At 37.7% G+C, this 25423-nt stretch overlaps 1 long non-coding RNA gene across 1 annotated transcript; it reads right to left on the bottom strand.

Moving 5' to 3' along the window:
- Window positions 1-2851: 2851 nt before the first annotated feature.
- LOC115517145 lies at window positions 2852-20515 on the bottom strand. Its single transcript, XR_003969735.1, has 4 exons — window positions 20394-20515; window positions 14465-14555; window positions 14053-14161; window positions 2852-2940 (listed from the first exon to the last, which is right to left on the bottom strand). It is a non-coding gene; the product is annotated as an uncharacterized LOC115517145 (long non-coding RNA).
- Between the last annotated feature and the right edge of the window lie 4908 nt (window positions 20516-25423).

Genomic DNA, 25423 nt, shown 5'->3' with positions numbered 1-25423 from the left:
CACTTATTAAGGAACAAAGGCCCTTTCCATAATAAAGAGACTTAGGGCTAAACTGGGGAAGCATTGAAGGAGTTAAGTGAGGCACAGAAGAGCTCACCATGAAAATGGTGCAGAGGGAGATGTGGCTATAGCTAGTGCTGGAGGGAATAAATGAAATAATGGATATTGGTCTGGGCGAATTGTGTCCCCCACCGCCTGCCCCAATTCCCCTTTCATATGCTGAAGTCTTAACCTCTAGTACCTTAGAATTTGACTAGATTTGGAGATAGGGCCTTTAAAGAGATAATTAAGGCAAAATGGAGTCATATGGGTGGGCCTTAATCCAGTATGACTGGTGCATTTATAAAAAGAGGAGATTAGGACCCAGACAACCCAGACTGAGGGGCTGTTATGTGAGGAGGTGAGAAGGTGGCCATCTGCAAGCCAAGGAGAGAGACCTCAGAAGAAACCTACCTGCTGACAACTTGATCTTGGATTCCTAGCCTCCAGAACTGTAAGAAAACAAATTTCTGCTATTCTTGCTACCACCAAGTCTGTGGTATTTAGAACACGGGTTTGAAAGTGGTTGGTGATTTATGGAGTACTTTAAAAATGCTAGTTATCATCATTATTATTAAGGGGGTATCACGGAGGAGCTGGGAAGTGGAAGCCAGCCTGGACACCCAAAAGCAACACATGTCAATAAAAATGTATTCAATGATGACTATGCGCTTGGTATAGTAAGGTGAATAAGATAGGCTTTTTGATCCCCAGCAGATGGCAACATGATATGGCAGATGATGAAAGAGCTAGAGAAACTTAGGGAGAAGGCAATTACTTCTGCTTGTTGGGTGTGGGGAGTGGAGGTGGGGGAGAGGAGAGTTTACAATGTATTCATGAAAAGAGAGTGGCATATACAGACTCAAAAACTGAGTAAGACTTTGGGGGCTGAGTAGGAAGCACATTCCAGGGCACCTACATGTGAAAGTGCTCCATGTCGCTGGGAGAAAGCCCGCGGTGAGATGGCGGGACAGAAAACACAGGTGAAGTGCTCTCAGACTTGCCGAGAAGGTTGGCATCAGCTTGTAGAGGGCCTTGAGTGCTGTGTGAAGGGATTTGGGTGCTCTCATGGAGGCAATAGTGAAGGAAGATGCATTGGTTTTATTCTCTCAACATTTCTTTACTTTCCGCTCTGATCCATTTTTCTTGCCTTCATTGTGAACCTTCACCCAAACTTCAAGTCCTCCTCTCTCCTTGTCTACCAGGGTTCTGTCAGCCAAATTTTTTCCTTAAAAGCCATCTTTTCTAGAGGGTCAAGTGATTTTCCACTGACACTCACCCTTGAAAGGTAAGCAGTAACCCTGATGTCCTGGACCCTGAGCAAGCTTTGCCACCAATTTGATAAATCTTATAAGGCAAGTCGTTTTTATAATTTTGTTAAGAACTGACAATAGTGATCACTCACAGAGATCAGTCAAATGTATTGGGGTCTCAAAAAACATTGATTGACTGGGTGAGTAGAATGTGTCTAAAAGCTCATGTATACCCCATTCTTTGGCCTGGCCATTCTCCCTTTCCCTTTCTCTTTTTTTGTATCTGAATTAAAATAACACCTACCAATTATGGAACATAGCCAAACAGTTAAAGACAAGTTATGAGATTAATTGAAAAGGCATGCCATTCCTTGGAGAAATTTCAAGAGTATCCTTTATTGATTCATGCTTATATATCGCAGGGAAAAAAGAAAAATCACATTCACTCTTTATTCCAAGTAGACTTCATCATATATACTCAAATAGCTGTCCAGAACCTTTTGACTATGGTGGGGAAGCTGAAGGACACTGCAGAATATGCATCTGAACAATTAGATGGTGGAAGAATGGCCTAATGTGTAAAAAGGCAGAAATAGTCTTTTATCACCATGTTTTCTGTTCCTACATACCAACTTGTAAATTGGAAGTAAATATACATGCCTCTGATCTCTAGCTCTATCTTTAGGACATTAATAAAAAGCTTCCATTTTGATCAAGAGTTAGTTTTTAAGTTCTCAGAATTCACTCTTGTAAAAGAGTTTTAAACATTTGTTATCTAATTTTAATTATGGAAAGACAATTCTTAGAGAAGGAGGATAAATGAAGTGATTAACAATAAGAGCTCTGGTGTCAGATGACCCTGGATCAAGTGCTGTTTCTTTAGTTTGTAATGACCTGTCTGAGTCATTTGAGCCTCTTTGTAACTTTGAGGATCACTGTGAGGATTGAATGAGATGGTCTGGGTGAAATGGGTGTTTAGCACAATGGTGAATAAATATAACAACCTGCTATATAGAAAAGAGCTTTCTCTGCTAAATGTGGGGCCCTAAAAGTGAGTTGATAAGGGAAGCCATACAGAATGTCAGATACCATTCTCATCTACAGCTACAATTTCTCTGGTCGGCGGACAAGAAATGATGGTGCTGACATAATTGGTAAACCACAACCAGAAAAATCAGTCCATTTACATTTCAAGTAGCTCAGAAGAATCTGACTTACATAGCTGTAGCAGGGAGCTAACAGTTCAAGGGAGTTTGTGTTAATAGGAAGTATTTTTGAACCTTTGAAGCAAAACACATGTTTATACCTAGATAGAAAAGTTTACTTTGGGTCTTATTGCCTAACTGTGAACTTTGGTATTAAAATCCTTAGGCCAGCTTTGCACCGGTAAGATAAAGACATTTCAGAATAGTGCTGAGGTCTATGGCCATACCACCCTGAATGTGCCCGATCTCATCAGAATGGTGCAGAGAACAGTTAGTGTAAAAGCTTACTCCTCACGCTGAGTGGTAGAATCTTTGTTCGGCGGTCTAGGTGCTAAGCCAGCATCCTACCTGGATAATTTCTCCTCAGGGTAAATGGATCACAGGGGCCAGAACCAGTGTGGGTAACATCTTATCCATCTCTGCTTCCAGCAATGTCTTGAACTCTAAAATGCAAAAACGGAAAAATGATGCATTTTCACTGTTGACCTTGTACACAGCAGGTGCACGATCAATAGCTGTTGAATACATTTATCTACCACTACAAAGTCAGTTTCTTGGGGGTAGGATAGGAATAAAGACTCTCGTATCTTGTACAGGTCTGACAGCCAGCAAGCATCCATTGTTTCTGGTTCTGTGGTATGTTTTGCCTGAGGAGTTCTCCATTATCATACCAAATGGAACTAATGTTAAAATATTAGGTCTCTAACTTTTCTGGTTTGTAATCTTAGCAGAAATTCTACTTGTAATATGATTGAAATGAAAATGCCTTTCCCCAGTCCTGGAAGTGATGTTCGGGTTAAAGTTATTTAAAATACAACAGGAAAGCAACCCTAAAGAAATATTTAAGACAAAATCTAATGATGATAAAAATCAGCATTGTTATTTGCTGTTAATTTGATAATGTTAATATAGAAATGAAGCATGGGATACTGTATATTATAAATATGGAATTAGAAAAAATATTAAGTATATGTTTTGATTAAGTAATACAAGCACAAAAAGAAAACAAAAATATTTTCAAGTATCATTCAACTTGTAAGTACAATAAAAATTTCTCATATGGGAGAATTTCTTCTCTAAACTAAGAAATCCTCTTGTAACTGAAACTGTCATGAAGTTACCACATTAGACTAATGACCTTTAGTTATAATTGGATAATTGAATTTTAAATTGTCAAGAAAACGGAACTAAAATTCATAAAACTTGCCAAGAGAATAACTCTTTGATACACATTTGACAATCTGAAAAATACCACAGCTCAAGAAAAAAAATGAACCTGCTCTTACATTATCCAAGGGCAAAGCACTTGAATATTCCTTTTAAAAGCCTTTCCCCCCAAGATCTCAGGATTAAAAAATAGCTCAGCTACTTTTGTTGAATTTGTGGTGCATTTGCTTTAAGTCTCCTTTAGAGTAACATTTTATTAGTTAGGATTGTTACATGAATCCTGTACTTAATATAGGGATCATTTATAGCTAACTTCTTATTGTAATGACATTTCATGATATACTGACAATGATACCCAGTCTCTAATTATTAATTAGGAGTACAGAAGAAATAAGCAAATTATTTAACTGGACAGAAAGTGTAATGCATAGGAATTAAATATTTGGAGTGTTTGTGGATTAAGAAGACTATCCATTCCTGAATTTCTTCCACACTGAAAATTGTTGACACTAGAGGCAAGTATTGACAGAAGTAGGGCTGATCAATATTGAACCTTAAGGGTCAAAGGACTTCATGTTTAGTGTAATAAGCAACTTAGTTTAGGTATTACAGTGTTTCGGTAAAGTAACAATTATTAAGGGTCAGGCAAGGTTTCTTTTATAAACTCTAATTTGGGGATGCTTGCATAGTTCCAGAGTCTCCAAAGGCATGAGATAGTTTGATTGAAGCAAGACAATGGCTTGTGCGTCACTACACTCAAAGTTGAGGAATTAGATTATCTCCACTCTCCACATTCAAATCCTATCTTTTCTTACCATCCCCAGAGAACTTTATGAAATCTCTAAACCTAGAAGCTTTAGATGAGAGGTAAATCTCTTTTAAGTTTTAAATGGAATCTTTACTTTTTTGAAAATTATCTAGCACATTCAAGTAGGCTACGAATTACAAACACTACCAAAGGGAGTTCTGTATCTATTCAGCCAGATATGGTTCAATGAAATCTCAGAAACAACCTCTACACTTTCCACTTAGTTGTGTGTAGAACATTAGTACCACATGGAAATCATTATTCTTCACTCAAACATAGTCGATCATATTGGCCTACTGAATTGTTAAGGTTTGGTTTTCCAGCAAATCTGACTTTTAATGTAACTAAGAAATAGTTTTTAATTATTTATTTCAAAATTTGTGTTGGACACATTAGGATTGAACTTGGGAAAAGGCAAACAATAAAGTAAATAGATGCCAATTTTTTTTTTTCAACGTTTATTTTTATTTTTGGGAGAGAGACAGAGCATGAACGGGGGAGGGGCAGAGAGAGAGGGAGACACAGAATCGGAAACAGGCTCCAGGCTCTGAGCCATCAGCCCAGAGCCTGACGCGGGGCTCGAACTCACGGACAGCGAGATCGTGACCTGGCTGAAGTCGGACGCTTAACCAACTGCGCCACCCAGGCGCCGCTGCCAATTTTTTAATAGTAACAAAACGATGATGAAATAAAAAGATAATTACATAGAAATAAATCCCTTATTGTTATTTTCTTAAGTTAATGTAAAACTTTAAAACTAGCATGAAAAAGTTTAAGATTATGGGCTTGAGAGAAAGGATGGCTATCTGAACAGAGAAGAGGAGCTGAGTGCTAACTCAAGTACTTTCTCCCTCTTGAGCCCCATATAAACACAATTCTGAATCTTCAAGTCCTTCCTGGGCAGACACTAAGTGCTCTGCCCTCTGTGACCTTTCTTCTAGAATTTAGAATGTATAGATACATTCAAACAACAGAAGTGGGCATTGATCAGTCAAGGAAGAAGCCGTGCACTTTCAGTTTCCATTACATTAAACAAAATACTCATTAGTGCTTGGCATTTTCCCAAGCAGACACAATCTAGGTGTCCACTGAGGCCTCATTGTGCAGTTAAGAAGTTTAAAAAGACCTTCTAGACATCAGCTAGGGACAATTAAGGGATGGGTAAAACTACTCCAGGGTAAGAAGGCTGAAATTACTGGAAACAAACACACATAGAATATCAACTACAAATAGACAAACTATCTTTACCTTTAAGATCAGTTAGATATTTAAGGAGAGAAAAACTAAAGATACTTTTGCTTAATAATCATTATCCTCCTTAATGAAACCACAAGACACTACGGGAGTATTCAGTTATATTAAAACAAAACCATGTCTAGATATGTGGTAGAAAAAGCATAATCTCATGGAAATCTGTCATCACAACATAATTATTCTTACCGTTTACCCAACAAGGAAACTAAGTGCTACTATTATTAAGAGGTCATAATAATGTAAGTTAGCTCTGAAATCCATATCCATTAAAACTGTTGAAACATGTTTTATTGTTAAACATCACTCCCAGATCCAAGACAGCTTCTAGAAAATATTAGAGAGCAACTACTTACATGCAGGTTAGGCTGACAAACTGTTTTCCCAAGTGTTTCCTTCCCTTCTGCCTTGCTCTCTTCCATCCATCCATCCATCCATCCATCCTTTCATACAACAAATATTTATTAAATACTGTCTGTGAGGCACTGTGTCAAGTTCAGGGGCTACAATAGTGAGCCAGTCCAACAAGGCTTAGTTATACATGAAGTTACAGGCTAGCACATAATGCAAAAGATTTGATATGATCTCTGTTGCTGTCGGTATTAAAGCAACTGTATTTGAGAAATCTTCATGCAAGACCATTAAAATGAGTTAAGTTTCAAAAATCATTCACATTACCTGTTTCTCACCCTCTGGGTACGGGAATGGGAAGCAAAGCTTTTCATGACAAAATTTCTCTTATTTTAAGGAGACATTTATCTTTCCACTTAGGCTGATGCAATCTAATTTACCAGCAAATTGTAGGAACAAATTTCAATTATGAACTCTTTCTCAAAAGGATGCCTTGTTATCTATTCACAAGGAATGTATGAAAGAATAAGAAAAAAGAAAGACCATAAGCTTAATATGGAACATGAAAACCTCTTTGAGTTTGCTACAATATACTCTCCATGCTTCTTAACTCAAAGACACCATTCTATCAGTATTAACACAGATCTTTAAATCCCAGAGCTAATAATGCTTCCCAGTTACATACAGCTGGATGCATCTGACAAGCAGCATGTAGTTGGAACCTCACAGGGGATAAGGTTCCTAACAGTCAACTAAGAGTTCAAATCCCAAAAGAGGTGCCCCTGGTGTGCAGAGCACTTAACGCTTCGACCAGTACCAACATGACTATTCACAAATTATTGATGTCCCTAAATCCCTGGCAGATTGCAGACAGTTCTCGTATCCATCGAAGCCCAAGCATATGGTCACTAATGGGATGGATTAAAAAAAACACATACACACGTTCAGTCTTTGCTACATGAATATAAAGCCACTGAAATGCTAGAAGGTGATTGAACTGGATGGAACACTGTTAAATACATGCTTAGCCTCATGTTATGGATCATTTCCATTGACATCTATCCGCGTCCTTGGTACAGTTTAATTAAAGCTGTCTGGAACAAGTCTGCCCTCTAAATGATCATCAGTGCAATGAAAAGGTGAAACATGAGGAGGCTTGAGGCCTTTTTTTTTTTGTAAAGCATTCAAATGGCTGTCTCTGTGGTTATGAACAGCAGTGGGGGAGAAATTCATTTTCAAAATTAGCCAGCCATTAGACTTTTTTTACAGGAGAAAGTGGGGCTCCTTTTGATGTCATCTTGGAGTACCACAAGCTGAGTTAGGTCATGCCAAATCTTAAGAACTCAAACTGGGCCATGTTCTGGTCTAAAATAGATACACTTTTTTTGGCCCTAAAGCAGTAAATTCTAGAGCACGCTTGCATTTGTAATTTATTTGGCAAAATAGAATGCCCCGGTGGAACAGTTTTGCCTGAAATAGTCCCTTTCATAAGGCGATTGTGCACCTAGAAGGTAGGAACGTCATCTATTTAATTTGGCTTTAGAGCATATAGAATACTATCATAGCAAGGAAATAGTTTCAAACAATTAAGGTATTTATTGAATACCCTTTATATTTCCACCACTGTTACGGAGCCAGAGAAACAAAATAAACAAAATATGGATTCAGGGTATAAGAAATGTGGGACGTAGTTTAGAGGCTGAATCTTAAATTAACTAATTATACCTACTTCTTATGGCACTTCCTCCTCTTTAATATGATTTTATTTAAAGAGCTATAAATTAAATTATACATGCCCTTTAATACCAAAATTAATTGTACTTTATAAAAGGGCCCAAAGGACTGTGCCATGTTTAAAATTTTCATTCATTGGTTCCTCCACACAAATCCATCAGTCATGGGCTTATCCTTTTCATTTAATATTTATTTGGTATCTACTTCATATAGGATGTTGAGTTATACCCCATGTCTTACCCCCACCCCCAAATGCTTGTCTCTATCCATTCTACCATGTTCATCCAGACTGGTGAAAGGCAATAGTAGCACTAAACAGAAAAGCACTCCTAAATTTAGTTAGGATGCTATTCAAGAGTGCAGACTATCTTAGCTTTGATAGAAATTAGTCAGACCTGTAAGACATTATTTTCAACAAATAAGTTATAAGTGAAAGCCAATTAATTGGGGCAACAGGTATTGAGTGCTTACTGTGCACTGACATTGTGCTGGGAACTCCGGGGACCAGGAAACAGCAGAAGCATCCTCAACAAACTACAAACTGGGAAGATGCACACACTGGAAGTCACCAAGGAATGATGGAGTTGGAGGACCAAACACTAGAGTGATATTGGAAGGCTTTCTGAGGAAGACAGAGCTTGAGCTGGCTTTGAAGAATGAGGCCAGATGTCCGAGCCTAAAGCACAGTGGCAGGAACATGGAGGGTGGAAGATGAGGTAGGAAATTATCCTGCCTTGAGTGGATGCTTTGTGTTGAAGAGTGTATCTCTTGGGGTCTGATCGGGAGACTAGAAACCACTTTAGGTATTTAACATAGAAAAAATTTAAAATTAGGAACTGATTTTACAGGTGATGACCTGAGATGACCAACAGGAGACAGTGTGGCAATGAAATATTGGCAACTTCAGGTAACTGCCAATAACACTTGGGTTGAAAGAACAAGGGAGAAGGTAGGGTCTCGGGAGCTCAGAGACCAGGACCACCCAGTGGAGGATGGAACTAGAGAAGGCGTGGCCGGCCAGTGGGTGCTAGAACAATGGAGAAATACAAATGCAGTTAGTACTAGAGATCTACATGAAGCTGAGAGAAGAGGAGAACTCTTGAAACCTGGCTTCTTTCTGCCTGCCTCTCCTCCCCCATCACCTGGCAGTATCTCCCATGGGCTAAGTCCAGTCAGAAGCTGACAAGAAGCCTAGGGAAAAAAAAAATTCTCTGCAGGAGTCAATCTGTATAATACAGAACAGAGTAGGTGAAAGAAGGAATATTTATAAGAGAAAACCAGCTAATATCAGCAAAGAGACTAATACAAAATAATGTTAGATTCTTATTATATAATAGGTTTTTAAAACCTAAGGAGAGGAGTTTAAACCAAACAGGCAAGAGATAGTCATTTGAGGTTTTGGGGAAGGAAAGAGACATAATGAAATTGGTATTTTAGGAATATCTGGCCAGAGTTTGGAAAAAGATTTGAGGCAAAGAAACAAGTTAGGAGGTAGGAGATTAAAGGTGGCCACAAACTCTTTGACATTCCTCTCCTTGAGAGGTGGGGTATATTTCTTTTCCCCTTGGATCTGGGCTGGCCTGTAGATGAATTGATGCTGTACCAGTTCTGGGACTAGCCTTTAAGAAAAGACTGGCAGACTGGTACCTTGGAACCCTGAACTGCAATGTAAGAAGTTCAACCACCCTACCAAAGTGGTCATGCAGAGAGGTCCTGACACCACTGAGCCCTCCAGACAAGCCAGCTGCCAGTTAAATTCCAATGAGTGACTCTAATTAGTGCCACACGAAGCAGAACAATTGCTCAGTTGAGACTTGCCCAAGTTTTTGATCCGCAGAATCATGAGATATAATACAATGGTGGTTGTTTTAAGTCATTATGTTTTGGAGTATTGTGTTATGCAGTAATATGTAACTAGAATGGAGGGTATCCAAGAATGTGAACATATCATGTTGTGTCCCCAAATAGTAGGAACTGTGAGGAGGCCCCATTTTTGGGGGGAAATGGTCCTAAGTTCTCTTTTGTGTTTATAACAGGTAGACAATTTTTTTTGTAAACCTGTAAAGGGCCAGATAGTAAATACCTTTTGCTTTGTGGGCTATATGGTCTCTGCTGCTACTATTCAACGGTATCACTGTAGGGCAAAAAAGGTCATAGACAATACGTGTAGGTGAGTTTCAATAAAACTTTATTTACAAAAAAACAAGCAGCTGGCCCAGAATTGGTTGTGGATCATAGACTGCTTGCTCCTGGTGTATAATGCTTCAGATATTAAGGAAAATTTAACTAGAGATATGCTATATGTGGATGACACACAGGAATTGAGACTTAGATTGGAGAATAAATATTCTGAAGAGGGCCTAGGATACGGCTATTGTGTCTTTTTAAAGTTGCTTCTACTTCATCATTTCTTTTAAATGACAGTAGGATAGTTGGTAAATATATTAGTGGGCTGAAGAATTATTTGAATTTATAAGGTGGGGCCCTTGAACCAGACGATTTATAATATGGAGACATACAGAGGACAAAATCAAACAGATTTTCAGATTATGAATAGTAGTCCTGGGTCCACCATCAATGGTTTTCAAATTTATATAATTTCAACCCAATGTATTTTATGAGTAAATTGGACTATTCTAGAGCCATTTTTCTAAGTGTGACTAACATCCATCTAATTTTTAATTTATATCATATTTATGATTTATTTGAACAATTATGAGTTTGGCAATATTTCTTGTTTGTATTTGAAAAGCACTTATAACATTAATCTCAAAGTATTTATACCCCAAACTATCCTGAAAAGTCAATGGTTATTTTCCATAATTTATGATATATTAGAGGTATTTTATCATGCTATTTACTGTTATGTCATAGGAAAAAAAGTGTGACCTTTGAAGAAATAAAACAAGCAGCAGCTTCTTAGTTCTCCTGCATATCTGTTAAGTTTATGGATATTTATTTTAGGCTTTATAAAAATTCTATCAGGCAGCTAAACAATTTAGAGTCACACAGCATGTAAATTCTATTAAACAAGGGCTTTTTACCCTTTCACCTCTTGCCCTACATGTGCTTGGTACAGTGGTACCGCTATTCAGAACAAACACTTATAGTCTGCTGGAAATCCTTAATATAACAAATGCAGGTACGCTAGAGGATACTAGTGAATATTCAGAAGTGTTTTTATCCATTTAAGGCAGAGAATGGCTTGAGCAATTCTGTTTTTGGCCTCAAAAAGAGCAACCTGGTTAAGAGGTGAAGCTTTCTTGGAGTTTCTGCATTTGATAAAGTATAGACCTTGCAGTGTTCCCTCATAGACCTGTGACCTCACGCCCTGGCCTCTTAACTTTTTTTGTCCATGAAGGTAGAATGATTAGTCAGTTCCTTTTATTAGATATGTTAGCAGTTTCTGCTAAAAAGATGATTTTTTTTTTAAACTTTACTTATTTTGAGAGAGAGAGAGGGAGTGAGTGTGGGGGAGGGGCAGAGAGCGAAAGAGAGAGGATCCCAAGCACTGACAGTGCAGAGCCCTGTGTGGGGCTCGAAATCACAAACTGTGAGATCATGACCTGAGCTGAAGTCAAGAGTCAGACGCTCTACTGACTGAGTCACCCTGGAGCCCCAAAAGATGATTTTAATAACATTAAATTGCAAAGAATTATGAGGCAAGGCTTGCCCCTAGATACTAAGACAACCCAGTTTAAGCTGATGACACAGCTCCCATGAAGGGCCATCTGTTTAGCCCTAACAGCATTTTCTTTGTTTCACTTTTGTGGCTTGGCGTCAAACCCTGTCTGGGACACCTGCTCCATGTGAAATGAGACTGGCGGTCTCAGTCCATTTGTGGCTGGCTGAAATTTCCCATCTTCCTCTCCAGGAAAATGGTCCATAAGGAAATCAAGTGAAAAGAGTTAGACGTCACACATGGCTTCACGTATAGGTGTACTGAAGGCCTAGATAATCTTCCTGTGTGAAAAGTACAATATAAATTCAACACTGGTTCATTGGTTCATCTACTTTGCCTCACAGTAGCTCTCTAACACCTGAGGTCTCCTGTATCCCGAAGATGATGCAACTTTAGGGACATCTTTTTACTATTAAGCCATGGCATAATTTGAGCTGAGATTGTAACGTGGCTTGAAATTGGCTGTGATTTGCTGCTTCATTTAAACAGGGATGGTGTATGAAAGTAGCATAAGAGGTACATGTTCTGTGCTTTTTACATTATGTAAATAGATCCGAAGTCTCCATAAATAACAATTAAAGAATATTCATAGGCTAAGAGTAAACAGATTAGATGCCTTCAGACCATACATTACCCAAGAGAGGAAGTAGAACACTGTAATTTATTATAACCCAAGGCAATATTACCTTAAAACGGTATGAATTTTGATTTCAAAAGTCAATAAGGTCTTTTCCATATAAATTTGAAGCCACTAAAAATGGCACTAAACTTACTAAATACACAATTAGTTTCTTGTTACAGATAATTTCTATTGATCCAAATCTGGTTTGTCAGCATGGATTAATCAAAATCGTCAGGGATTGAGATCTGGATGGCTCAAGGGATCAGTTCCTGGGCTATGAGCCTTTCCCCCTCAGGTCACTATTTCCAATACTTACAGGAGTTTTGAGAGGCCTATCTGACAGCTGGTGTGAAACAAACCAGTCCTTTCAACTAAATCTCTTGCATAGATTCATTGTCCCTTATGTTCAAAGACGTTATCATTTACAGTCTGAGGGTATAAGTAAGGGCAAAAGTTACTACATTATCAGCAGTCCTAGTTATTATTCATAGATAAGTCCATATTTATAATCTCCTATGGTAAGCAATACTTATTGCTGTCTTCAAGTCCTGCTGTATCCAGTTATAGAATATTTATCTCTGTACGACATTTCCCTGCAAACCTAACCAGTCGATCTCTGATTGGTTGTCCCAAACTATTACATATATATATATATATATATATATATATATATATATATATTTTGTAGAATAAACTGTAGAAATGTTTCTTTTCTAGAGATTATATATATATGTATCTCCTTTCTTTGTTTGCCTTTCAGGTCTTTTCTGTAGTGCAGGTTATAACATTCTTTTATTGCATAAAAACTCCAGGTCCAGGCCCTTACCAGACAGATGGCTTCCCTGAAGAAATACTGTTCCCTACAGCTCTTGTGTTAGATGATTATCCTTCACTTCTTTAGGAAGCTTTTCATCTCAACCTGGGCATCCATAGTGATATGCTGGCTAGTACAGATGCCCTGATCTTTGGCCACCTGATCTTATCATTAGGTCTAGGAAACCCTTTGGAGATCCTATTTTGCAGCCCTCAGTCTATCAGAAGCTCCTGACAGCTTTCTTTATTCAAGATGAGTCAGGCAACCTTGTTATCAAGATTTTCCTAGTTATAGGGGTGCCTGGGTGGCTCAGTCAGTTAAGCATCTGACTTCGGCTCAGGTCGTGATCTCGCAGTTTGTGAGTTCGAGCCCCGCATCGGGCTCTGTGCTGACAGCTCAAAGCCTGGAGCCTGCTTCGGATTCTGTGTCTCCCTCTGCCCCTCCCCTGCTCACGCTCTGACTCTCTGCCTTTCAATAATAAATAAGTAAATGTTAAAAAAAATTTTGAAAAAAGATTTTCCTAGTTGTAGTCCCACAGATTTTGTTGCCAGGGGCCAAACACCCTGTTTCTGTTCTGTCTGGGTAGAAAAATTAACAGACTTTGATTACAAAGATAATTGGCATTTTTGGTTAGAAGAGAAAGAACTTTGGCTACTTGGGATTAAAAAAAGGGGTTTTAGCTATCCTTGATCTTTTATAAAGTTTTGCCTTTTCTTTACTAGAGCATTTTCAATTTCTGGTTTTTCTACAAAACTATGCATCTAGGAAGCCCAAACACAGTGACTAGTATCTGTGCTATACTATCAACTCAAGTTCATGGTTCTTAATGATATAAAGAATGGGAAGTATCTAGTGCTTTCCGAGGTATTCTCAGAGGGAGCTCATGGTACTCTTTGGCTGTTGTGGAGGAAACAGTGTGGTTCTCTACTACTGGGCCACGTCCATGCAATGAAGCCAGCTTGGTGGAATGTCCTGATGATGGAAATCACCTGTAAGGGAGTGGCCAAGGGAACTGGTAGTTTTGTTACTAGTTATCTATATGTCTATGGCTACTTAATTTCAAGTTTCATTACTGTGGAGTTGGAAGTGGAGGTGTAGGAGGGTCTGATTAAACCAAGCAATGTACCTTCATGGATTCCAGATGTCAGGGAAGTAGCCCAAGAGAGTTACCATCCATTTCCGGATTGCTGACGTGAGTGGCTCCAAATTGATCTGAGTGCTCCTGGCTCATAAAGCTGTAGGTGTGGAAGGAAGAAAGAAGAGCCTCTGATTTCAAGTAAATGGATGGAGATGATCTGGCTAAGTTATCTTTCCTTCTTAGTCCAGGGAAGGGGAAGAAGTCACTTTTGTAAAACTTCTTAGTTGAAGATGAAGCTATTCTGGATTCTTCCTTAGAGGATCTACTATTCTCCTGGGGATAGGCTGCCCACAAGTTAAGTGAAAACATAGCATTCCTTGGACTTTATTTTTTCCCCAGTGCTGTCACAGTACTTCGTATACATTTCAGTTAAAATTTCATATTGAACTGTAGTTGTTACCTGGTTTTCCTTTCCAGTGGATAATGAAAGCAGTAACCACGTGTTATTTGTCTTTTTATCCTCAGACCATGGATAGACTCTGGCGCATTACCTGCACAAAACAAATGTATGACAAATGAGTGAACAGTAGAAACCAGAGGAAAACCAGGTCTGCTACACTTCCTTGTAATCCTACTCTTTCCCTTTGGTGATAGTGACCTAGAGATTGAATCATTCCATGTTGGTACAGTATAGTCGGTAAGTACATGAATGCCATGTGCTTCATTTGAATCATGATTCTGATACTTTTTAGCTATGTGATTTTGAGTAAGCCTTAAGTGTCTTCCTCTATAGAATTAGAATAATACTTATTTCTTTTTAAAAAATTTTAAAAATGTTTTTATTTATTTTTGATAGATAGACAGACATAGCATGAACTGGGGAGGGGCAAAGAGAGAGGGAGACACAGAATCTGCCACAGACTCCAGGCTCTGAGCTGTCAGCACAGAGCCTGATGTGCGGCATGAACTCGTGAACCACAAGATCATGACCTGGGCTGAAGTTGGATGCTCAACCTACTGACCCACCCAGGTGCCCCAGAATAATACTTATTTAATTTGGGATGTGAGGATTAAATAAATTAACATGAAGTACCTGGCAAATACAGGTTATATTATTATTATTATTTTTTTTATTATTATTATTATCATTATCATCATCATCATTATCATTATTATCATCACCACCCTCAAAGTGAGAATATGGCCAGTTTGCTGCTGCTGAATTTAGGTGAGAGAGACAACATCTGTAGCAGCAGGTAAGAGTGCCAGAATTACTGTTATGAACAACAGTAATAGATCAGTTAACCTGCCGTTATTGTGCATCCTCTGTGTGGTTTGATTTACCAGGTGGAAATATGTGGCTTCCTTGTTTTAATTTCCTTTAGAGAAATAAAATCTGATTATTTAGTCAAGGGGATCCCTTTTTGCTTCCAGGAGGCCAAGAGGGGTGTGTGTGTGTGTGTGTGTGTGTGTGCGCGCGCGTACGCGTGTGTGACTGATTTGAGCTATGTTTCAATATCCAGCAATTGTTTAGGCAGAGAGGGAATGTGTGAGTGCAGAGGCATGGAATGCCACCATCCTGACCAAGCCAGAGATTACTTTTAGATTCTCTGGGGCCTAGAAATAAATGGGGCCTAGAAATGCAAAGGAAAGCAGGCAGGGTGGACAAAAAGTTTTGGAAGTCTGGCATTGGAAGGGCAGACCTAAGAGACCTATGGAGGAATACTGGAGAAGAGAAAACCTCTTAGCCTACTACCTTTCATACATAGCAACAGAATAGCGTAATATGCTAGAAAGTAGATGTACTGATTGCCCATAAAAACCAGTACAAAATAAGAAAATTCTAGAAAGACTAGACAATGTCTAGAGTCTATATTGCTCTGAAGGAATGTATTCATTTAGTATTTAGGTTTCTTTCAGTTAGCATCTTTTACTTAATCTTAAGTCTCTCTATATTACCTTTTTTCTTACTTTGTTAGCCCCTATAACTCTGTTAAAATAAATTGGTGACCTGGAAGTGTACAAGTTCTGTTTTTCTCTCGCCATGAACAGTTCTAAACAATGAACAAATAAAAGAACGCTACATGCCCAAACATTGATTTGAAGGATATCTTGGAGATTTACAATATGCTAAACTAGGGAAAAACTTGGGAATAATCCACACAATACATGTTGCTCTCCATTATAATCAGTTTTTCAGGCTCTGTGTCGATACAACTTTTTCTCCTTTTTCACAATGGTTTACAACTTAAATAATTTAATACAACAGTTGTTATATTTTTATTGCAAGCTTATAAAACTGGAACCATAAGTCTTTTCTATGCAATATATTATCAAAAAGTGACACTGGAGAAGGGAAGCTGATGATTACCGAAACTGTAATTCAATCTTCAAGTTCTGAAGATGTCATAAAAACGTCTCCTTCTTTACTTGCATACGGCAGATACCATCAGGATGCCTCAAATGAACTCTCTCTGGGTATTCAATCTCTCCTCCAGCATTATTTCATATACAATCAGAACAAAAATGGGACTCCACAATGCAAATGCAACTGTGATTCAAGCCCAATAGTTCTTTTGTCAAATAGGATTTCCTTTTATGAAGTTTCATTTTAGAATTAATTTTGATATCAATGCCTGTCAAGCTGTGGAAATTGAGCTGAACCAAGGGAGTCTATTCCTATTTGAGCCGCATTGTAGAAAGTGGTAATTAGAAAAAAACGCAGAGAATTTGTACTGTGCTAAAGAAAATTAAGCTCGTCATGCTGCATGCTGTCATTCTGGTTAAAAGTATAGGTGTGGTAAACAGCAACATTCTATAAATGCCTATTTTTTCATATATTTAAAATTTACTACTTTCACCCTGCCGTATTAGTTGTCAGGAAATAATTTCTTAATTCTGACTGATTCTTCCTGTGGTCTGAAAGCTGTGTGAATTAAATAACAGATCCCTATAGTATTTACGATTAACAGCGTCCCCCATAACTAGCATGGAAGGAAATACATTCCTTTTAGAGAAAGAGGATGGTTAGTTATTTATACATTCTTGCCAATGATTATCATTCAGTGGACTTGTCACGCCTGTGTTGACTTCAGTCTAAGACAAAGAAGCATCAAATTCCCCAAACCTCTTCTTCATATGTCCAACATGCGGTTAATCTACTGACGGTGTTGCGAATGGAATTTAAGAACTGCTACCTTTCTATTAAAAATGTCACTTTGCCTTCTGCAGGAAGGCACTGCAGCAAGACTCTACAAAATCTTTTTGAAAACCTCCCAGGATGAGAATAAACTAGCTTCTTGAGGGAGGCGGAGGAATGGAACTTTCATAGTATGGCTACAGAGGGATCAACACATCCAGTTGGAAAGTGAACATTTCCAATTATTCCCCCAGCCTGAGAGACTGCAGGTGGTGCCATGACAGTTTCTGCATTTTGTCTCTCGGCCAAGGCAGGCCTGGCCAGGCCCATGAGGGGTGAAGGGTCATAGACGCCATGTGAGTGGGTTTCATTCTCATCACAGCAGAGGCTGCTAATCACATTACATTCAGGTGAGGTATGGTGATTATAGCAGGCTGAACGTGGAGAGATTAAACAATAGAAACAGCACAACCATGCTTGTGATGGCTGTGATGAAGGGTGGTGCTTTCATGGCCCTGTGGCAATAGGTTTGATTGGATTCTGGAAACCTTTGGTGAAGGACACCTTGCCCCTCCCAGGTTAGCTTTTTCTAAACCATCTTGGTAGTAAGTGGAGGGACAGAGGCCATTTTAACAGTTTTTAGTAATGAAAAGGGTACAAAACTTTCTCCTCCAGCATGCTGAGGTCTCGTGAATCTATACAGTGAAAACACATTGCAGGGTCACTGCTTTCCAGCAGGTCTCTACTTCTTCCAGCTGTTAGCTGCTGCACCCTACATGAACTTTTAATCTTGTTTGGTCTCATTTTACCCTTCTACATTTGTAACCCCTGGAATAGATTTCATTTTCCCTTAGGGACATTTGGAAGGAGAAGAGCCTATTCCTGAGTGTTTTTAAATATAAGAAAAGTTGCTTTCATGCTTTAAAATCAGAAAAAGACAGGGTCGCCTTCGGTGTCCAGCACTTGGTTTCGGCTCAGGTGATGATCTCATAGTTTGTGAGATTGAGCTCTGTGTCGGGCTGTGTGCTGCTGACAAAGTGGAGCCTGCTTGGGATTCTTTATCCCTTTTTTCTCTTTCCCTCCCTGCTCGTGCTCTCTCTCTTTAATCATGAATAAACTTAAAAAAAAATAACTAAAATCAAAGAAAGTCAGGCGCTGGGTATAGCGTGAAAGGAAGAATAACTCACTTGTATAGTTAGCCCCTACCACTTAGATAGTTTGCTTTTCACATTTTAGGGCAAGAAATGCTTAATAATAGTGTATCCATTGTCCATCAAGTTGAAATGCTATGCAACATGGGTTGTTCACCTGAACCAAGAGAGGCGGAGATAATCTAGAAGTCAAGAAGTGCAAGGAGAAATTGAGCTACCACCAGCCATCCAAGTTTACCTTTGGGATACTGGTTTTTGAGAAACGCTCATTAACTGCACTCCTCAGAAATACAAATGAAGATATAGGGTATGTGTATGTATGTATAGGTATATACTTGTGTATATATACATATGGAGAGAGAAAGAAAGAAAGGAAAGGTGGGAGGGTGGGAGAGAGGGAAAGAGGGAGAGGGAAGCTTCAGGAATATTTATAAACTAAAGGTAGCACCCTAAATTTTACCAGGAGGTTGAAAAGTAGTCCTTGTTGACAAAATAAATGAAGTGGTACATATATTCTGTGCAAATAATGCTGTAAAGCAAATAGTCTCATATGCTCCAGCTAAGGTATCTGGATAGTTTTTAAAGGTGTTTTTTTCTTCTTAAAATATGATGCAATGATCCAACACGGAGGAAATGAAGGTGGCAAAAATCTATGACAAAATCTGAATCATGAAGAAAAAGTTCAAAACTCGCTGGCATAGTTCAAGAGAAGCAACACCAAGTGCTTTTTAAAATACGATGTTGTCAAGTCCAACCACCATGAAGTGGAAGGATTCCAAACTTGGGTGTAGGCGATTGATCTTGAATAGTTGTACCCCACCTATTCTGGATGGTTTGATGTTAGCTTCGTGAGGGAGTTTTGGGCTAAAAAGTGCCAGGGCATTAAGTTCCTGTTAATCTTTCAGCTGATATGAAAATATTTACATTGAAAATTTGCATAACTACTGAGGTAAATGGATAATGCATGCATCTTATTTGAGTCCTGAACCCCAAGAAGTAATGATGACAATAACCATAATAGTAACTGAAACTAACATTATTTACTATGTACAGGCATTGTGTTGGATGCATTCCGTGCGTTGTCTCATTTACTCCCCACAACATCCAGAGGCTGCCTTTGGTTATCCCCTCTATTTTACAGATGAGAAAATGGAGGCTTAGGGAAGTTAAATAACCAGGCTTTCTGAACTCGGTGAAAATTTGGGCTCTACTGAGTTTCAGAAACGTTCTGGGATAACAAATTGAATCATCCTGCTCTTCTGTGATTATTGGCTCTTAGCACTGCAGTTTTAGGAATCAATATAGTGCACGGGTTCTGTAAATGTGCCTCTTAATAAGTTAATAAAACAGAGATATTCTCATTGCCTCTCCATCAAAGTTTCAGGGAAAAAATGAGAATATTAAATGCAGTAGGATAGGGAAGATCTGCTCCATTTGCTCTGCAATGATAATCTTTTACAAAAGAGGATTTTTATTATTAATTCTTTGCCTTCTGGGGATATTATAATTTTCTAGAATATAGAACTGCCTTAAGCACAGTAATTTGCTGAGCTAGACTGAATCTCAAAATGTTTCAAATGAGCTGATAAACAAGTGCATAATTAGCCATTATTAGATCAAGTCTGTATGTTACTGATATCCAGATGAACAAACCAATGGATAGGCAAATTGTAGATATAGTTTAAAAAACTAAGAGCCTGTGTTATATTTTTGCATGCTTTGTAACTTGTCCTTTAAAGAATTAAAAACCACATTTCATTTGCCTTTTTAAAAAAAGAAATTTAGATTATTCTATCAAATAAATCCTTGGAGACTTAATCATTAAACACATACTTCCATGTATGAATAATGAAGGATTTGTGTGTTAAATGCAGCTCATGCTTTAAAAATGAATAGATGGTGGGATTTTTTTTTTTTTCAATTAAAACTTGCCTCAAATCTATTGGTTGCATGGGTAATGCTCTTTCATACCCCTTTTGAGTTCTGGTTCAAGTCCAGAGTACAAAATACATTTGGCCCTGATTATGAAAATAAAAGGTTTTGCATGCTCAAATCAGAAAAGGAAAATACAGTCAGCTTTTATGCTTAAACACACACACCTTTTTCAATTGGTTAACATCCAGTCCAAAATGTATCCATGTTACAGTTAAACCCTCTTTCCCCTCATTTTTCATTTTTCAGGAACTTGACACTGGATCATAAAATGTTGCTCTGGGCTGGAATTCGTCATGCAGGTTTACAGCCTAGGAGTAAGGTTTTTATTTTTAATATTAAAATCAGCTCAACAGTTTTGAGGATCAAATAAAGAAAAGAGACATCTGCAGAACGAAAACAAATTCTAAGCTGGCTTAATTTAAACAAAACGGTAGTTTATGCTATGAACTTAGGGGCCACAAAGCAAAACAGGTAAATGTGTTGGGTCATCTTTGAATAGAAAGTGCTGCAGTAGCAATTTTCCTGAGGATTTCTAAAATTAGAAAGTTGATACTTTGTCTTTAATGGTTTATGTGTGTGTTGGGAGGGGAGACCAGATAATTTCTTGAGGCTTTTTGAAGATCAATGATTCTGTGATTTATATCTATCCGTATTTCAGATGCCAACAATAAAGTGTGAACTGGCAATCTGCAACTGTGCAATGGGTACAAGGCCATATGTGAACGAGCCTAGGTGGAAAATGAATTTGTCACTAGACAAAAACAAGGATTTTGACCTTTGACGATTTTAACAGCTTCCAAAATTTTATGCCATTCTTATGCTTCCCATTATCACCAGTCCTCCATTTGATGCCAACTAATAGCCTTAGGTAAAATTTTATTGTCGTTGGGTTCAAGTTCTGTTTTTATTACAATGATTATATATACCCACGGTCTGAATTTTTTTTTGTTGTTTGTTTCAGCCTTAATTTATTACAGATCTTGGGTCCTGTTAATGTTCTTATATTTACATATCTTCAACTAGTCCTTTCATTTGGTAAATTGGCATGCATTCTCTTTGCATATTTACATGGTTCCTGAAATAGACCATTTATATCCTCAGAGTTAAAGCCGTAAGGCCATCTGGGCTACAAATCTAAGGAGTGCCAGTTTCCATAGGTGTGTCCCCTGTACCCAAGTCACAATGAGAAAATAAGACCTTTGGTTCATAAGATATCAGCATAATTGCTTTGATGTTTTCCAAAGGCATTAGAGAAGTGTTCAACTTTTTTAGAATGTTCCGATTTTGTCAGGGACATTTTGCCATTGTGTATTTGATAGGAAATCTGATCTTTACACTTTATAACCTTTCTGTACTAAACTCATAAAAATGACATGAGTATTCTCCAAAGTCCAAGATGCCTCATTAGGATTTTATTAATGAGCCTTTTAAAGATACTCTCTCCCTAAATGGGAAATTATATTTGGTTCAGAATAAATGAAGCTACACACTTACAAGATCTGAGTTGATTTAAGGGTCTGAAGCAAAGAAACTTAAGCAGATTTCAAATTTGGAGCAATATACTGTCATAGTCCCAGAATAAGAATAGTATATCTAATTTGATTATACTATCACAACATGTAATGCTACACATATTTTCAGAGTTAAGTAAATATTATTACAGAAATCTGGGTCATTACTGGGCTGCAGTGTAATGCATAAATAAAATAAGGTAGGGAAAAAGTTTCACTAAATTTTATTTCAATTCCTTGCTTTCCCTGAATATTTCATCACTGGCATTATTGTATTAAAACAAACCACAGTTTTGCTGTTGATGAGAGACACACAAAACAGCTTGTCTGGCATTTGATTCCTCTACAAATTTTAAGGTCAAAAGTTATTTCTCACAAATGTATGCCTTCAGTTGATATTGAATGTTTGAGCTAGGCTTTTGCTCTGAAAGGATTCTGAACGACCCCTTTAATGGACAATGTTTGTATTGTTACATTAAAACCCAGGAAACGAACTGAAGATACTACTGCTGTTGCTATAAACAAAGGAGGAAAAAAGACCCCCCAATCATCTTAAATAAGTTGTTTCCTTACAGATGTGAACAGAAAAACATTGCAAAATAACTACAAAATCATACCTGTCATTTGTTTCTGACTTGTATGAGGAAGTAAGTAAAAACTACCTTGGGGCAAAAGAAAATGTGAACCTAAATCCTTTATTTTAACTTTTTTTTAATGTTTATTTATTTATTTTAGAGACAGTGAGAGAGAGAGAGAGAGAGAGAGAGAGAACGTGAGCAGGGTAGGAACAGAGAGTCAGCACAAAGTCCAATGCCGCGCTTGAACTCATGAGTTGTGAGATCATGACCTGAGCTGAAACCAAGAGTCCAATGTTTAACCTACTGAGTCACGTAGGTGCCCCATATTTTTCACTTTTTATTTATTTTTCTGGTTTTATTGAGAAATAATTGACATACATGTCTGTATAAATTTAAGATATATGACATGATGGTTTGAGTTACATATGCTGTGAAATGATTATCACGAGTTCAGCTACCATCTATCATCTCATATACATACAATATAAAAAGAAAGAAGAAAAAAATGTTCTTGTGATGAGAACTCTTAGGATTTACACTCATAACAATTTTCCTCCATATCTTACAACAGCATCAACTACTGTCATCATACTTTACATTACATCCCCAGTACTTCTTTATCTTATACCTGGAAGTTTATACCTTTTGACCATCTTCCTCCAATTCCCTCTCCTCCTAGTCCCCTGCTTTTGGTAACCACACATCTGGTTTCTTTTTCTATGAGTTTGTTTGTCTTTGTTTTGTTTTATTTTTAGTTTCCACATATAAATGAGATCATACAGTGTTTTTCTTTCTCTGACTTATTTCACTTAGTATAATGTCTTCAAGTTCCATCCATGTTGTCACAAATGGTAGATTTCCTTATTTTTTATGGCTAACTAATATTCCATTGTATACATATATATATATATACACACACATATAGAGAGATATATACATATATATGAATAAAGAAGTGATATATATATCACAACTTAAAGAAGTTTATATATAAGTATATATATATTTATATATATATATATATATCACAGTTATATATAAGTATATATATATCACAACTTCTTTATTCATCCATTGATGGTCACTTAGGTTGTATCCGTGTCTAGATTCTTATAAATAACGCTGCTATGTATGTGAGGGGTACAGACATATTTCTGAGTAGGTGTTTTTGTTTCCTTCAGACGTATTTCCAGAAGGGGAATTGCTGTATCATATGGTAGTTCTACTTTGAATTTTTTGAGGACCCCTCTTACTGTTTTCCATAGTGGCCGCACCAGTTTACAATCTCACCCACAGTGCACAGGGTAAACCTAAGTTCTGATGAACAAATTTCACAGTAGATAATTCTTCTGTTTTTGGGTTTCTGCCATCAAAACACAATCGATAATTAAGAATCAGAGGCCATGAATCACCAAGAAACATCAACAGACAGCTTCCAGGGAAACAGAAGCTGCAGACATAGCTATAGACATCCTGGACTAGAAACAGTGGAATGTGTGCAAGATGTTTGCACCAGCAAATAAGAGCTATTAAAGGGGGAGTGTGATTTTTGTTTTAATTGTTTGACTGAAACCAGCAGTGAGGATAATTATTGCTTGAAATGAAGCTTTGATACCATTCTACTATATTAGTTCTATTAAAAATATTTGTATGACAGCCCCTCAAAAAGTTAAACATACAAGTGCCATTGATCCAACAATTCCACTTCAGGGTATGTGCCCTAAATAATGGAAAGGGGGGACTCAAACAGATATTTGGACACCAATGTTTGCAGCAGCATTATTCACAACAGCCAAAATGTGGAAACAATTCAGATGTTCATTAGCAGATTATTGGATAAACAGAATGCATATGACGACAGTGGTATATACACACGATGGAATATTAGTCTTAAAAAGCAATGAAAAATTCTTACACATGGTGTAATACAGATAAACCTTGAAGATATTATGCTAAGTGAAATAAGCCATACACAAAAGGACAAATACTGTATTATTTCACATATCTGAGATACCTAGAGAAGTCAAATTCATAGGGACATAAAGTGACACAGTGGTTACCAGGGGCTGGAGGAAGGGAAGAATGGGGAATTATTGTTTATCGGGATCGGAGTTTTTGAGACGGTGAAAAGTTCTGGAGATGGATAGTGGTGGTGGTCGCACAACAATGTGAATGGAGTTAATGCCACTGAACTGTGCACTTAAAAATTGTTAAAATGGTAAATTTTATTTTACCAAAATGGTAAAATTTTATTTTACCAAAATAAAAAAAATATTCACATGGAGTAACACAAATTATGTCGTATTTAAGCATCTTAAACAGTGTGGTAGACCCCTGATATTTACAATAGATTTGGAGACTTTTGTGAATCTCTAATTTTATATGTATGGAATGTTCTGGTTTTCTTCCCAGTTACTTTTCCATTGATAGTTCTTTCTGGTACATCTCCTAACACCAAGGAAAGAAATTCAACTTTTACTTATTTCTTCCCCATGTCTGCAATTTTGCATTGCTGAGACATGAATCTTCTCCCTGAAATGGTTTTCTTTTGCTTTGCTTAGAAGGTTCTGGGAATTCTTTCATGTTATACCTCTGATCTACTATCAAATTCAGTATTCTGCCACTGAAGCTATTGAAAACCTCTATTTTTTTTTTTTTTTTGGCTAAGAAACATTATTTTTCCAAATTATTTTGTTTCTTGTTTATTTCTGTCAACAGCCCCTAGTAGTTAGCCTTCTTTTTTGAGTCATTTTCCCCCCATAAATCTTCATGACAATTACTGTTGAAAGCAAGTAAAAAAGCAAAGCTGAAGAGTAGTGAGGGTGCTAGATGGTAAGATATAGATACTAGGCAGTCATGTAGGTTCATTCACTGGTTTAGTGATGCTTCTTATAGGTACCTGTGATTCCACTTCTTGCTTCAGAAAAACTACAGGGGTGCCTGGGTGGCTCAGTTAGTTAAGCAGCTGACTTCGCTCAGGTCATGATCTCAGTTTGTGAGTTTGAGCCCCGCGTAGGGCTCTGTGCTGACAGCCCGGGAGCCTGGCGCCTGCTTCCGATTCTGTGTCTCCCTTGCTCTCTGCCCCTCCCCCACTCGCGCTCTGCC

The sequence above is a fragment of the Lynx canadensis genome, chromosome B3, assembly GCF_007474595.2.
Source record: "Lynx canadensis isolate LIC74 chromosome B3, mLynCan4.pri.v2, whole genome shotgun sequence".
Taxonomy (NCBI): domain Eukaryota; kingdom Metazoa; phylum Chordata; class Mammalia; order Carnivora; family Felidae; genus Lynx; species Lynx canadensis.
This window is presented reverse-complemented; position numbering and strand designations above follow the sequence as displayed.